Source organism: Hydra vulgaris, chromosome 15, assembly GCF_038396675.1.
Source record: "Hydra vulgaris chromosome 15, alternate assembly HydraT2T_AEP".
In the NCBI taxonomy this organism is placed as follows: Eukaryota; Metazoa; Cnidaria; class Hydrozoa; order Anthoathecata; family Hydridae; genus Hydra; species Hydra vulgaris.
The window spans coordinates 21,465,435-21,483,848 of NC_088934.1; positions in this window are offsets into that span (position 1 = coordinate 21,465,435).

Sequence of the window (18,414 nt, forward strand, 5' to 3'; positions counted from 1 at the left end):
ATAATAACCGTGGTTTTAGGTCTGAAATATATATATATATATATATATATATATATATATATATATATATATATATAAATATATATATATATAATATATATGTTACTGTTACCCGCAGTACCAGGAATTAGCTGAATGGTAATGTTTAGAATATAATTTAATATTACAGGTAGCAAAATTAAACTTTTACCACTTGCCTGATGATTGTGATAACACATGAAACTCAAAGTTGCAATTTTAAATTATATTATATTATATTATAAACATTAGCATATAGCTAATTCCTGGTACTGTGGGTAACAGTAACATATATATTATATAGCTCTAGTTTATCTATTGAGCACTCTTTCAAGTATGCAATATTATACATGATAATATAAAGATATTTTCTTTATTCATATATATACACTTACGTATATATATATATATATATATATATATATATATATATATATATATATATATATATATATATATGTATATATATATATATATGTATATATATATATATATATATATATATATATATATATATATATATATATATATATATAGATATATATATATATATATATATATATATATATATATATATATATATATATATATATATATATAGATATATATATATATGTATATAATACATTTTTTTACATATAAATCTAGATATAATACATTTTAGTAATGGAACTGTAAAAGTCTATTAGATAAAGTCTATTATTTAGGCATTCAAAATGAAAGGAAGAACCATTAAACTTCAAGATAAACATTTTTTCCAATAACAAATTGGATTCAAAACACAGTTTTTTTAAGAATTATCATACGAATTTCATGTTTTTAAAGAATTAAGATAAAAAAGAAACGTTTAAAAAGATTATATATATAAGCTATCTATATATAATGTATATACCTATATATATCTATATATAAACTATATATATATATATATATATATATATATATATATATATATATATATATATATATATATATATATATATATATATATATATATATATATATATATATATATATATATATATATATATACATATATATATATATATATATATATATATATATATATATATATATATATATATATATATATATATATATATATATATATATATATATATATATATATATATATATATATATATATAAGATATCTACAAGCACCACATTTTTTAAAATATTCATCTGTCTTGAAATATCTATAATAAAAATATTTTGATTGAAATACTCAGATATTCGTTTAACAAGCAAGCTAGTATAAAAGAGGTTGACAAATGTTATCTAACTTCTTGTTTGTTTTTTTCAAGTTGCTACGAAAGCATCATGCTTAGCATGTATGTTATTTATGCAATAGAGAAGTATATTATTTATACAATAGCAGTTATAAGGCGCATAATAGTAGAGAGCATTTTCTTTGTTTAAAATGTTTTAAGATATTCTAGTTTGTAACCACACCGTAATAATACAGTTATTTGTGTATAATAAAAGTTTCAATTAATTATCAAAGGCTGATATATTTTTTTTAGAATATATTGCGACATAAATTAAATATACGGTCATCAAATGCTATTCAAGTGCAATATAGCATTAAAAAAGTAGTTTTGGTCTTAAAAATTGCAAAAAACTCATGTTGAATAATCATGAATGTTTTGTAAGTATTTGCATAACATAACAATAAATTCAAATGTATTAGTAAAACATTAATCATGTCATATCAACATTAATTATAAATTACTATTAGTTTTCCATAATTACTATTTTTTTACTATTCCAGTTAAGCCTGATTGTTAACATCAAACGTTAACAGTAAAACACTATTTTTTTAGGTCCCCTGTAGTAAGCTTACTAAAGTCAAAATAGGTTAAAAATGTTTTAGTTTAAATGATAAAAACAATAGAAAATAAAGAAGTAAGAATAGTATTGTAAAATTATATTTTTATAAAAGTAAAATAGTATTAATAAAAATTTTAAAAGATAAAATGTAAGACGGTGACAAGTTAATATTAATACAATAGCAATATTAATTTAAAAAAAATTGTAAACAAACTTGTATTATAAGTGTAGATTACATAAATAATTGTACCTTTGTTATTGTATTGTAATTTGTATTCATAATCATATCTCTTTTTTTACACTACGAGTGTTATTAAAAAAACTACCTTCAACAAAGGTTTTTTTTTGGCAATAAATTTTTTATTTATGTTGTTTTTGTTTAACACTTTTTTTATTTAAGAAATTTAATCAATGTTTTGTTGCTAGAATTGCTTTGTGTTGATTAATGATTACCAACAGAAAATGCATTACTTTAACAAAAGTTAATTTTAAAAAAAGGTATTATATAACTTTGACACATAAAATATATGTTAAAACTCCCATAAAACGGTTCACTTGCAGAGGCTTTCAAATAAACTTTATTTAGTACCTCCATAGTATTTTTTTCATAAATTTTATTTACATGTTCATTTATTAGTTGATTAATAGATTAATATTTACAAATTTATCTATCAATAACTTTTTTACCATATGGGCGATTCTCGTCTTATCTTTGTGACATGAAAAATAGTTTACTACAAATATGCAAAATATATATTTCAAATATTATAGAAGGAGATATGTCTGATAAAAAATAAAAATTCTTTTAATAATATGCTTACTGCACATACCAGTGAAGGAACTGATTAGTTGCGTTACGTGTGTGAACGTTTCTGCTAACTGACTATGATTAGTTTAATGATTTTTTTTATGTTACAGACAACATGTTGATGCTTATAAAAAATACTTTTTTCACCAACTTCATAAAAATAAATTATAAGCTTTAGTATTACGTTTGTGACAAATTTTGTTAAGTGTGTGAGACTGTATGAACTTTTAATAATTTAATAAATTTGAAATAACTTTTTTTTTTTCAGTCCATTCTATCGATTCATTTAGTTGGTTTTTAATTTTTTTGTCTACTAATTTGTTTTCGTTTTTTTCTTTATATGAATCCTTTTCTGTGCTGTTCATTTTTGCAACTTTCATTTTTCACAGATTCTTAATCTTTTTTATTTTCATTGAACAGTATTCTTTATCAGCTTTTTGTTTTCCAATTAAAGTTTTTCAATCTCTCAGCTCAAGACATTTTTTATTTTTATTATATATTAACCTAAACATAAAACAAGAAACTATTAAAATTTACAAAGACCTTAAAATTAATAATTTATAGAATTATTTACTTTATCTTTTCAAGCAAGTTCAAACTGAAATAACTTTCAAAATACCACTGTGTGGTTGTTTCCTTGTTGAAATTGAGATTAATTTAAAAAAAAGTAATTTATATCAATACTAAATTTATTTATATTCAAAACATTTTATTTATATATAGTATATAAAATTTAGTTTCAATCCACATCAATTATTTATTATCTGATTTTTTAAATTTAATGATCTTATCTGTGTAATGTCACACAAATCATTATATATAAAACTACGTTGCGTGTGTGACCGAACTATTTTTAATTTTTTTCAGGTACTTTTCCACAATATCATAAAGTTTTGTATTTATTTTGTTTCTTCAATACTTTTTGCTTATAACTAAAAATATTTTCAAAAAAAGCATTCTAGTTTGTTCACAAATAAAACTTATCATTTTTTTTTTTTGTTACGTGTGTGACATCACAAAAACGGTAATATTTATGAATAAATATTTTTTCAAAGATTTTTTTTGTTTAGATTATATTAAAATAGTTATAAATATGCTTTTATGTAATTATAACAATATCAAATATTTAAAAACATCATATTGACATTAAAAATTAAAAATTTTCAAATTTTATTAACTAAGGAAATTAATATTTATATTTTTCCATACACTATACAAAACATCTAAATTTTAAATTGTAAATTTAGTTAGTTTATTGTAAAAATATGCAAAAAGATCATAAAAAAATGTGTTTGAAAAATTAGTTCTCTGGTTTTACTAGCTTGATAATTGCCCACAAGTAATGGTCTTAAGAGATATCAATGCACAAAGTTAGGGTACAGTTTCAAATTTAGTGGTTTCGTGTCATGATTTCTAGACAAACAAAAGCGTAATTATGTTGAACTTTTACGCATCCGCACCTGAAACTATGAGAATGCAGCTCGCAGAGTTTTTATAAAGTTAGAGCTAAGTGGTTAAACTCCAAGGTTAGACTTCAATCTAACCCCGAAATTTAACCACTTAACTCTAACTTTATAAATTACCGTTAGATGTTTTGAATATAATTATCCCACCTGTAATATCACCGCATCAAGTTGGAAATAAAATTATGTGCAATGATGAAGATTGCTGAGATTCCGATTCGTCAAATAGTGAAGATAACTGTTCGTCGATTCGTCGGTTAGTGAATATAACAGTTCGTTGATTCGTCGGATAGTGATGATAACAGTTATTCATCCAATATGATTGTTAAGAATATAATACTTGTTTGTTTGACATTATGAGGTATATTGGAGTTATTATAGTTTGTAATTTTTTTCTACGCTTAATTGTTTTACATAATTTATAAGGAATTGAAATTAGGTATTTTTTTTTATTACGTATTTAACTAAATTTTCCTAAAGCTTTCAAATAATCAAAAAATGCATAACAAATCAATAAAAAATAAAAATATTAATAATTACATTCTTTGCAATGAAATCAAAGAATAAAATATTTTTGTTCATTTAGCATGTGTTGACCAACAGCGGATCCAGGGTGTAGCAAGTGTAGCAAATGCTACAGTCAGTTTTTTTTGTCTTTTTTTTTTTTTTTTTTACATACATTCTTTTTTTTTTTTTTCATACAAAAGAGAAATATAATTTAAAATAAGATATGGAGGTTACAATTAATCAAAATGCGGCGCTTCAAAAATTTATTCAAAACTGTATCTGAGCCAAGTTGACTATGCTACGGAAATATTTCATTCGGAAAAATGAAATGATTCACTGAACAACCCATGTTTTTAACGGGTTTTGTCTCACATGCCCATAAATTTTTGAAAGAAAGTCAAACTTTTCGGAGCGTATCAACTTAAATTGAACTTGGAGTTAAATAAAATGGCAAATCGACTGTAGCAACAGTAGCTTAAGTCAATTTGTCATATTTTGAAACAACTTTATACATACCTCCGATAATTTTTGATCTATTGACCCTATTTAGATGCAATCATTTTATTAGCAAGGAGGTCTTACGTAGTGACTAAAAGACATCAAGCGAAAACCTGTAGCAAAAAAAAAAAAATTGTGTAGCAAAGACAGAAATTCTGTTAAAGAGCAATTCCATGACCGTCACAGCGTGACACCCGTCTTTTTTTTTGTCTTAAGCCTTTAATATTTTAATATTAAAATAGATATAAGAAGAATTTGTTTTGCTTTTTAGTTAGCTCATAATAGGTGCTATAAAAAACAAGAAGAAAAATTTGGGTGGATATATTGGCCTCTCATTCATGCAAGAAAATATAAAACGTCACAGCGTGACCAATATTTTCTCATTGTTTTTTAGTTTTTAGATCAACACCGTGATTCAGCTAATATAGATGAACTGAATTATTAACTTGGCATTAAACAAAAAGTTTAGACATTACTCTGACAAGTTTTATAGCTAAATTATATTTTTTTAATTAAATTTTAAACAGGCGCACCTTTAATTAACTAGTGGTAAACGTCACAGCGTGACGTCACAGTGTGACCAGACACATTATAACCACATATAATAATTTACCTGGTTTATAACTGGGTAGTTATAAACCAGGTAAATGGGGTGTTTTTAATAAATTTAAAACTTAGTAGAGAAGTATTAGACAAATATATAATTACATCTTCATAAAAATAGTTTTTACATAGTAATCTTCAGAACACGCCCATACTATATCAGTGTCTAATCGCGTCCATATTATATTGCTGTCATATAAACAACGTTTTAAAGTTTTTTAGTGATTTTATCTGTAGACATTGTTGTTTGACTAAATACTTGGCACTTGAATAGGATGGCATTTGTTTTTTCCAATTACTGTTGTTAATTATGTTCGCTGCAAATATTCCTGGTTTTGCTGGTGCTTATGTAAATAACTCATCAATTTTAAATTTTTTAATTATATTTATAATATCTTCCATAGAAACAAAATAGACATTGAAATTAGTCTCATTTTTAACAGTTTCATGAAAGGTTATGGCATCAGTTATTACATGTTTTCTCTGGATTATTTTTTGCGTTGCTATTCCTTTAACGGTCCCACCAATAGCATGTACCAATCCTTTCTCATGTGAAGCAGCAAAAAAGTTCCAGAATAATTTTAAATTATGCTGCTCTTCCAACCAGGGTATTGCTGATGCAATAAAACGATACATATAAATTGATTACTTGGCTCTTCTGTCTAAATCTGTAGTATTTTAACACTTGATTCAATATGGTTAGATAATAAATTATGAACAAATGCAAGAATAAATTTTTTTGAATGGCTTAAATCATCTAAAGCTATGACAGATGACGAGTATGAATTTTGGTACTAAAATACAGAAGTAAACACAGTAACTTGCTTCTTGTACCAATGTGCTGACTGCACTTCATCTTGCCACAAAGTTGAAAAACTTTCAGCAAAGCTCACTTGAAGGACGGCTGTGTCTGGTTTACTTTGAGGTTGGATCTTATGATCACGATGTCATTGATTGTTTCTGTTTTATAAAATAATGCCAAAGAAATGAAGGTAAAGATTTTAAAAAAGGTGCTGTAAAGATCATCAACTCTTCCCTTTTTTTTAATCTTTTAAATATAATCTTTTCCATTACCACCTGCAACTTTTTCCCATTGATACCATGTAATGCATTTATTCTTGTCAATTTTATTCAAAACATATAGATTATGAAACTTTGCAGCATCTTTCCATGTAGTACACATATTATTATAACAAATGTCTTTTTCACTAGAACATACAATGCTAAGAGGAAATTCATGGGAATACAATAGAAAATTTGAATCAAACTTGTGCAGGGCTTCAAGGATAAGAATTATATTTTGATGTCGTTGACAACAACAAACGTTTTTTGACATTGAACTCGAGAAAGGCACATGTGGTGGGCGTAAACTAGCAAACTTTGATTTTCCAACTGATTCTTCAGGATAATCACCTTTAAAAACAGCATAAGCTTTAATAACATTCACATAAAAATGATGTTTTTGCAGTTTTTTCTTGTTCTTTAATCTCACCACAATGGTGTCTCTTTTACCGGGTGCTTGACGGGATATATCATCACGCTGGTAAAAATCAAGAACCAATTTTACAGTTAAAGCAACTAATGCATTTTCACTATTTTTTTTTCTGGACTAGGGGTTTTATTCAATTCTGTTAAAAGTTTTTGTACAACTTTTGCCGTCTTTCTGGGTGATTTTGGTAGTGCTGATTCGGCAATTTTTCTAACTGTCTTTCACAATATTTCCTTTGACGTTCAGCATGAGTAAGAGACATATTAAACCCTTGAAAGATTAAAAAAAAGCAACACAATAGTTATAGAGATGGACGTATTACATCCAAGGCTCAATGGAGTTACAACTATCCTTTACAGAGAGGCTCTATGTATCCCAAAACAGAGCCTCAAGGATAACTGAGCAAATGTTGCCTATCCAAAACATACCTATATTTTGTAGTTTTTGTAGAAAACGCAAAGAATGTTAACTGCACAATCTGCCCGAATAAAGTTGATAAAAACTAAATTGTGGTTTCATGAAAGTTTAAGCAGTTTTGAATATTGTTTTAAATTTTGTTAAAAAATTGTCACACCGTGACGTCACTAGATAGAGTTCTCATTGCGCTGTACTAGATAGAGTTCTCATTGAACTGGAATTTTGAAATCCTAAATTTTATTGGTTGTCATAGAAATAAAACTATTGGTACCCTAATTGTCACAGCGTGATTATAGTGGTAATAACATTTGATTAAAATAAATGGTTTTCTAAATTCGTCTGGCAATAAATATGTTTTTATCATAATTAGCAATGATTAGTGCAGTTAAAAACCTGATTGCAATGAGCAAGACAGTTTTTGAATTTTTTATAGGTTCAATTGAACTTCGGCGATTAAAAACGACTTAAACTATCGCAAAAACGCCTATTTTTACCTTCTGTTTCAGCCCATATAATTTTTTATGATAGCGGCATACTATAACAAACTATATATTTTCTGAAAGAGGAAAAGTAGAGCTTTCTACTGATATGTAGTATTATGTATATTGGCTTCGTTTAATTTTTTCTTTTTTTGTGAGACGGTCGTGGAATTGCTCTAAATATCCACTCTCTGTTAATAAAACTTTTTTTAATAATGTGGGAAGCAAACATTAAATGAAGAGGTTTTATAATTATAAAGACTAAATTAAATAGCTCCGTCTGTTGGTTTCTTTATTTAGCCTATTATAAAAATGGTGAAATTTGTTTATGTTTATGAAAAATGGTGAAATGTGTTTATTGCTGTTCTACGAGTTATTTATCATTGAAGTCAAACGATTTAAAAACGTTTTAAAAAATTTATAGATTTTCCAGAGACAAAAAGAAGAAAACACGTTGGATAGAATGTTTTGTTTATCTAATGCGAGTTTTAAAACGTCTAGCAACAATTTATTATATGATCTGATGGACATCAAAACTTCAAAAAGGTTAAACTAAAATAACATTTTGCACAAATTATTTTATTTAGAGAATTTATATCATTGGTTTTCCAAAAACAAGTTGCTGTTTTTGGAAAACCAATGATATAAATTCTCTTTCGAAAATGATTATAATATAGATATAAATCAATGTAATAAACATCTTTCCATGTTATTGACGCATTTCCAATCAAGATGGAAAGGCGAGTATTATCAAATATCAAATATCATAAATCATCCAAAGTTAAAGGCTCAGCTCTAATTAAAAATTACAATGCAGTTTTATTAGACAATTACCATAGGAATTGTCTAATAAAACTGTATCAAAGGAACTTTCTACAATTTTTTTTTAACTTCTACCAAAAACTATTGTATTAGGAAGTTGCTGTTTTGGGAAAACCATTGATATAAATTCTCTTTCGAAAAGTATTTTAGATGTTATGATAACTTGTAATACAAGTTATATGTTTGAAGGTCCTAAATTTCTTTTGAAAATGTTGTGAAAACCTGTAAACATATAAATTCCTAATTTTTATGCGATCAAATTCATTTAACTTTAAAATAAGTAAGAAAGTCAAATAGCAAAGCAAAGGCAATCAAATTTGATAAAAATCTAACATTAATATTTAATGAAAAACCTTGGTTAACTACAGACAGAACTCTTGTTTGACTTTTGTCTACGTTATCAAAAACATACAAAATAATGGGCTCAAAAAGCAAAGCGTTTTTTTCTGATAATACTTACAATGTTCTTCTTAATCACCCTAAAACTTCTACTATCTCAAGTGTTAACAAGACTGGTGATTTTATTAAACTTGCTTTCACATAATGGAAAACTTTTAATCTAAAAAGTGTGGGCATATATTTTAGGTTCAATAATGATCAAAAAGCTTTCTCAGAGATGTAAATGATAAACAAAGAAAGTTTGTTTCAGATTTTTGCGATACAGCATTATGCATGAAATAAATCAGAAAATAGGCATAAAATATCAACATGTCACAAGGCATTTTGCAAATTATTCACGTGAAAAATTAATCTAGCTGATTAAAACGCTATTAAGAGAAACACTTTTGTTACAAATATGTTACGTTAGGAAAATTTGTTACTGAACTACTTGAAACAGAATTTAGAAATTTAAGAAAAGTATCGTTTGATATATTTTTTAAGTGTTCTTCGAAACCAAAGAAGTCTCTTATTTACATTAATATGTATTTTGAAATTATGATTTGCTTGACGAATATATAACTTTGCCAGTATAATGTGTTACTTTTTCAAACTTTGGTCAGTATCCAAAATTATTTGAAATAGGTGAATTAAAATGTCCTTTTGACAATACTGTTCAATGGCTTTTCTTCAATTTGATTAAAGATAAAAATTGATTGACTTCCATATTCAATACATTTATGCTTTAATGCATTACCTAATTGAAATTGAGTGTTATCGTCATAAAAAACTTTCCTATATTCATTTATAAAAAACTTAAAACACCAAAATCAAACAAAGAACTACGTTGTTTTAAACAAAGAACGACCATATTAAGTTTGTCTTGTTAGGTTGACATTTATTCATTGACACTTGTTTTTATTATTCGCTGACATTTGTAGATTGTATCATTGTTAATTGTAATATGCCTGGAGCTTGCTATTTTGGGATTTTAAAAGCATTCCTTATTTATTTAAAGCAATATATTTTTATTGAAATGTTTATTTACTATTTTTTATTTGATTTGAAACCTGTTTCTTTTTTTCATTATTTGACAAAAAGTTTATTTTAATGAAGTAATGAAGTTTATTATTAAAAATATGAAAATATTTGTAAATTGTTTTTATAAATTTATATAAATCGTTAAAGTGTCTATTTTAATTTTGAGATATTTTTATAAGGTTAGCCATTAAATAAAGCATGTGTTTTAAAACAAATTTTAATTAAATAAATTGAATTTTAAACAAATTTAGATTAAATTTGTCGTTTTCATTTTCAAATATCAACCTCCAATTTTTTTTGCAGACCAAAACATTTTAACAATCGCAAATATTTTGTTGATTTAAATATATAGATGAATTTATATGATAATGTTTTGTGTATTATTTGGCATAAATACATTGACTGGCAATAGGAATACCAAGAACTAAATTTAAATACATCGACTGAGGACAAGGGTTCGGTCAGGGTTTTAGTCATGATTAAAAGTCATAAAAGATAAGTCAACTATCATTTCGTTAGAAGGTATCCAGTTTAACTAGATAGTTTTAACGTCGCGTAAATCAAGTAACGTTCTTCCGCTCTTAACGGACGAAAGAAGAAAGAAGTGGTAGGGGTCATCATGTATCACCATAAGCCACTGTACATCCAAGGCTTGCGCAAATGGTGTGTGATTCCCCTCACCCCATATCAATGAATTTTATTTCATTATGTCTGCAAATTTAGCTCTTTTAAACCAGCAAATCGGCATATGTAGATCATATAGTACAGTCGGCAAACTTGGACTTTTCGATCTGTCGGCAAATGTGAAAAGCGAAGACCTTTTTTTATTCAGACAAAAACATATTTATGGCATTTTTGCTACAGTCAATAAAAATCCTGGATCCGCCCCTGTAGACAATTCACTGTGCCTCTCATCAAAGGTACTAATAAACAAGGCCGTTATTATTCAAACCTCTGTAATTGTATTTTATCAAAATAAAGTATTCATCATTTTTTTTTCACCACCTTCTAACTGAAAACTTTAAATGATTATATTTCCCTTTGTTTTTATGAAAATTTCATAAAGTTAAGTCTTGAAAATTGACGGGCGGTAAAAGAAAAAAAATTGAAGGTGTTTTTCTAAATTTAACATTTTGGTGAGAGGCATACTTTTTGTGTTACCAACGCTCACCATTAAAAACTACGCACAGTATTAGGGTAATATAATGCTATAATTGATTTTGTTACTAAATCATAAAAACACCAAATAATTTAAATAGTATTGAGGTTACAAAATAACCTTAATTTTTGAATTAAATTATCTCTAAAAATAAAAGTCTCAAAAAAATAAGCTGTGTTTTACTTTTTTAAATAAACAAATAAAAAGTTATTGCATTTAAAGACATTGATTGAATAATAGAAGAAAATACAACTTAAACTAAGTGATTATTAACTAAGTGATATAAACTAAGTGATTATTAACTATAAACTAAGTGATTAAACTAAGTTGTATTTTAAAGTAGTCTTTAGCGCGCTTGCCTCAGAAGCTGGAGACTTGCGGTTCGACGCAACCTCTGGGAAAGTTTTATAACATCGGTAAGGAAGGAGGTGTGAATTTCCTTTCAAATGCTCTTCTGTGATGCTCTGTGATAAGACCGTAAGGACTTCTAGGGGAACCTAAAAAAAATAAATAAAAAAATTTTAAACCATTTTGTTGGCATCGGCATTTCAGATCTTTTTTTTTTAACCGTGTTTTATCAATTACCGATATCTTAGATGTTGAAGTGCTTATATATACTTAAACATTCTAATTCGAAACTAATTAAGCACATTGTTCTTTAAAATTTCCAAAAAATTCAAGTCGCCACACAGCCCAATTTATGTGTTCTTTGCAAAATTTAAGGCATTCATAAATATTTGTTGAGATTGGCCTGGTCTGTCAATGATAAAGCTTCGAACTATGCCGGCACTAAAGTTTACACTAGGATGCAGTTGAGTAAGAATTTAAAAGCTTGAAATCTGTACGTTCTTTATAGCGAAACCTTATTATTGGTTTTTAGTTTGGTAATTCTTGGACTTTCACAGGATTTTCCTAGATTAATTTGTTGACTTGATGCGCCGAATGGTATCATGCTATCTTAGTTATCTTTTGATAGTAGGCATTTTCAAACGTGCAGCAATCATTTATTCAGAAATATTAGCTGTAATCATTCATTCAGATTTATCAGCAGAAATCATTCATTCAGAGTTATTAAAAGTTGTACACGTTTAGCAAGCTGCAGTCATAAAGTGAACTAATAATATCTAAATTACAAATGACTTTAATGTATATAGAGCATATACGATATTTTCCCAATTATTAATAATTTTTAAATCTGTTAAAATTAAAATAACTATTAGGTCGTTGCTAGTTTTGCATTAATGAACAACTTTTTTTGATATTTATGTAACTTTCTATGATATTTATGTTACTTTCTTTGATATTTATGTAACTTTATTTGATATTTATGTAACTTTCTATGATATTAATGAACAACTTTCTATGATACTTATGTAACTTTCTATGATATTTATGTAACTTTCTTTGATATTAATGTAACTTTCTATGATATTAATGAACAACTTTCTATGATACTTATGTAACTTTCTATGATATTTATGTAACTTTCTATGATATTTATGTAACTTTCTAAAATATTTATGTAACTTTCTATGACACTTATGTGTAATTAGACTTTTTTAGCCTTGAATCTCTTTGCAAAATGAGTTTTAAAAAAGTCCGATTGTTTTCGTCTTTGTAATATTTACTTTTTTCGTGTTTTTACATACACGTGTATTACATCTAAGTCAAGCAAGGTTTATAAACATGCACCATTTGAAGAAAAACTTAAGTTTTGCTTGTTTTTTTTTTACTATTTAACATATTATGCAAGCCTTTAAAAACCTATTTTCATTGATTTCTATTCTGATTACTTTTTCATTTGGTGAAAAGTCACGTCAAAGATATGTTCAACAAGTTCAAGAACTTCATGACAAAAAAATGCCGAAGAGCTAAGCTTTTCTATGCTGTTTATTACCATTTATTTCATCAAAGTCCGTAATTGTAGAATCATGGAAAAATTCAAATGCTTAATCACATTGCCTTAACTTTTCAGATAATCTTAATTTTTTTTATTAAAAAGACCATCCTTAGCTAATCCTTGGGTTGTTTTGATTATACTCAAACGAATAACTTTACAAACAAGCCAATAACATATTCAGGAAAGGAAGGAAGTCTCAACGTTGGAAAAAGTTGGTATTGTGTAGCGATTGACGTAAACTACAAATTGGATTTTTATCTATAATCAATTGTAATAATAAGGGCAAACTTACAATTTAGATAAAGATACAAATTAAGAAAGAAACAACAATGTGCTTTAATTTAAAATTAACATTTCGATATAATGAACCTCAACGACAAGTTCTATTTGATACAGCTAAACATTTTCCTCAAAACTATGAGCTTAATGGGGAGTCTTTTCTGTTTCTTTGTGCATACAGGCCTTAAAATTGAATTGTTGAATTGTTGTTTAGGGAGTTTTGTCACGTGACATTTTATCGCGGAAAAAAATCGTTAATATATTTTTGAAAAACTTCGTCTAAAAAACGCCAGAAATGATTTTATGTAGGTGTTGAAGAATAAAAACCCACCCATGAAAATAAATAGTATATACGTACATGTAGATGTTATTTTTTTTAGAAAAGGTTGTACTACAATAATTTGTTTGGGGACGACGTTTTGGTTTAGAATTGATACAGTTATTTAGTTTTAAATCTTTCAGTTTTGTTAAAATACAAGTAAGTTAAAATAATTCTTTCGTCCCCACGTAAAAACAAATTCTGCAACTATTTATTTATTAAGTGAATAAGTTTTTTTTTTTTTTTGTAGTCTTATAGGGTGGGTTTTTTGTTTTCTAAGTAAAGATTATTATAATTTCCCCCGTCTTTAGATATTTTTGGTAAATTTGCCGTTTCTTCTTTTACTTGACTAAAGATTTTTGCACACGTTGAATTCAATATTTTATATAGCTGAGATTTTATTATAAATTTTTACTAAAGGTATTCTAAAGTGAGTTTGTTTTGTGTTGTTAATGTGGTTTTTGCTAACCATTTGGTAATTGAATCACAGCAGTTTATCAGTAAGTCTTATTTGTAACTTACAATTTTCTTTTTATACAATTTACTTAGTTTTTAAGTTATATATATATATATATATATATATATATATATATATATATATATATATATATATATATATATATATATATATATATATGTACACACATATATATATATATATATATATATATAATATATATATATATATATATATATATATATATATATATATATATATATATATATATATATATATATATATATATATATATATAATAAGTAAAAGACTTAAAATAATATATTTATATGTTTATATATTTTTTCGAATTGATGACTGGAAAATCTTTATTTATTTAGATAAAATGATTAATGAATGTATTTATGATTGGTATTTGGCTTTAAAAGATACATCTTATGATGCAATATATTGTAGATATTGTGTGGATTTTAAAGTTGAACTGTTCTGCTGCAAGAAAGCTTTAGCCAAAAAGATAAATAGATTAGTTGACACCATCAGAAAATTAAAGAAACAACGAAAAAATAAAAAATTAGCATTGTTATTAGGTAATTGTTCTGATAATACAGTGAATGCATCCGAAATTCTTAAAGAAACAATACTGATAAGCGAAAACAAAATGCTTAAAAAAGAAAAGAAAATTTTAAAAAGGAAAATGGAATCTATGATGGATTTACAAATGGTTTATTTTACACATCTAAAAGATTTTGAAGATATGTCAAACAATCTAAAAATACTTATTTCAAATAACTCTCTAAGAGAAGCTGAATTAAACTTTATTAAAAGTGTTATTGTGAAAAAGAAGAAAAGCTTAATAATATCGAAAACAAATTAGAGCTATTAAAGTCAAAAAAAGAATCATTTAATGTTAGAAATTTGAATAAAAAAATAAAATATCGTGATACTCAGCTGGAAATAAAAAAGAATAAAATAAATTCGTTAAAAATGAAGAAAAAAATAATATTGCAATTAAAAAATGAAATAACAGATATTAAATCAATTCTTGAAAACTCAGACATAAACATTTCTGAATTAAAAAACGAAAAAATGAAGCTGCAAAAAAAAGTGAGTAATTTAAAAGTTATTTTGCAAAATAAAACCAACTATATTAATGATAACAATATGAAAGATGTTATAAGTTTAGAGAAGGAAGTTGTTTCGTTATATAGTAAGACAAACATTTTAAAAGAGGAGAATCTAGAACTTCAAAAATTGGTTTCTTTGCTGGATGATGACGAAGTAATAACATTTGAAGATGGCAGATACAGTGATGACATTCGAGAAACAATAATGAAACTTCTTTCAATGAACGTGAGTATGAATAGTGTCAACGAAGTCATAAAAGTAGTTTTAAACAAACTAGCCAAAAAGAACATATCTAGACTGCCATCAGCCGCTGTAAAATGTAGGTTAATGCAGGAAGCTTCAATTTTAGGTCAATTTCAAGTTGCGGAAGCAGTGCTTGAAAATAATTTGATAAATAAAAACTCTAATATAGGCAATTGTTTGCATGGTGATGGTACTCAGAAATACCATAAGCATTATCAAAACTTTCAAATTACTACAACTAGTGGGAAAACTTTATCTTTTGGTCTGTCAGAAGTGGTTGGCAAAGATGCAGCAACTGTTTGCAAAACTTTACTAATATGGTAGATGACATTTGTGACGTTGTTAGCAACTCAGCTACTGAAAAAGAAATTAATTTTGCTAAACTAATAACATCAATAAAATCAACAATGTCTGATCTTTCTTCGGTTAATCCTCTTTTTAACTCACAGTTAAAAACATTAAGGGAAAAACTTTTGCCTATTGCAATTAGTAACTGGGATTTTCTTTCCTCAAACGTCAAAGACAATATGAAAGACACGAGTAATTTTTTTCTGTAAACTTCATTTGCTTGCTAATTTTGCTTCTAAAACTGATAAAGTTTTAAATTCTTTTGAAAAAACTCTGCTTCAAAATGATTTTGAAACTGTTTTTGCTTTTAGTGGTAAAGAATGTGGTGCTGTACGGTTAGTTCGTACTACATGTAAGGTATTTCATTCAAGGGGTAGTGAGGAAGCTGGTGTTGCATCATGGTTTAATTCTTTTCTTTCCTCTCGTAACGATAAATCTTATTTTGTTCCATTTATTGGAAATCGATTTAATATTTTGTATTACAATGCAGCTGCCATATACTATCATAAGGATTCTATAACAGAATTTCTTAATGCTTGGCCTAACCCTAATAATTTATTAAAAGCAATTAAGGAAGATATCACAAATCTTGTATTCATTGCTGAAGTCCGTGCATTAGGTATTATTGACAAACTACTTACTGGTCCAATGTGGAGAATTATCGAATCACTTGATAGTATATTATTTTTAAACCCCTACCTACTTCGCTTGAAAGTTAGACTTTCATCTCTTTGTATCGATGCATCTTCTTTATTGTTTGCTAATGGAAAAATTTTTGAGGATACCAATCTTCTTCATCAAGATGTGGTTTACACCAAGCTGTTTGAATGCACTCAAAATGATTAGTTTGATTCTTTAACTGTTCAATCACTTGAAATTATTTTCCACTCAATTCTTGTTATTTTGGAACGTCAGTGTGCTGATCAATTACCAGGTGGTAAATATTGGAATCTATAAGTGGTTAAATCTTTTTTTGAATCTATAACAATACTGAAATTATTAACAAGTCTTTGACTAATTTCTTTTTTTGTTTGTGTAAAAATAAATTTTAGATTTATTTTTATTTTGTACGTATTTTGACGTTTTCGGCGTGTTTTATTTGGGTCCACGTTGTTCAATTGATAATTTATTAAAGAAAAATAAAATTAATTTAAGTTAATATTTATCATCAAAGTTTTGTTACGCTCAACGTATTATAAATTAAAACATTTGAAAATTTATTTTGTGTCAAAAAGGTTTAAAACATATTCAAACATATTATACAGTTATTTGACTACTTCATGGTACGTCTGCGTTAACCCCCCAAAAAATTCTACTTATGAATTGTTCAAATAATTTAGATTTACAATTTATTTTCTAATAAAATTTTATTATAAGTTAGTTTACGCAACTTTTTACGCAAAAAAAAAAAGATAAAAAAGTTTTTTTTTTCGGTGCCAAAAATTGAACGAGATACTTTAAGAAAATATTTCATAAAAAGTCTATGAATTGAAAATATTAAAACACGTATATCTTTGGAACTAAATAAGCTACAGAGATGGTTGAAATCATTTTGAAAAGGAAATATATTAAGGAATATAATGCATTTAATATAAAAAATATTTACATTTGCTATAAATATTGCCTAAACTCCCTACTTTAATTTAAAATTAACATTTCGATATAATGAACCTCAACGACAAGTTCTATTTGATACAGCTAAACATTTCCCTCAAAACTATGTGCTTAATGGGGAGTCTTTTCTGTTTCTTTGTGCCTACAGGCCTTAAAATTGAATTGTTGAACGTAATCATAGCGCAACTAAATGTATGGTAACCTGGAGCGGTAAAGATCCGTTAAAGATGGTTTAATGGTATATCGCGGCGTCAAGAATAAATGGTGAGAAAACATAGCTCTCTTAGGGATTGTAAATTACGCAACGCTAAACCCCACTAATAATAAAAAAAAGATCAAAAGATTTCCCTTGCAGAGTTTAAAGTTAAATCAAAAATCAAAATAGCTCATTAAGTTTAATAAAAATCGCTGCGTAAATGAGCTCAAAATCTCCTACTTCAGTTTTTTAAATGAATTTAACGTTGGGAAATTTATGGACAATCCCTAACGAAGATATACTCCCCTATGAAGGTGTAAAGGAAAGCAAATGAAGGAAAGTTTTCAGATGCAGGTCAAGTAGTTTCGGTAAAAGTTACGTAAAAAGTGGCAGCTATATTATTTTTATTTGAGAAGCT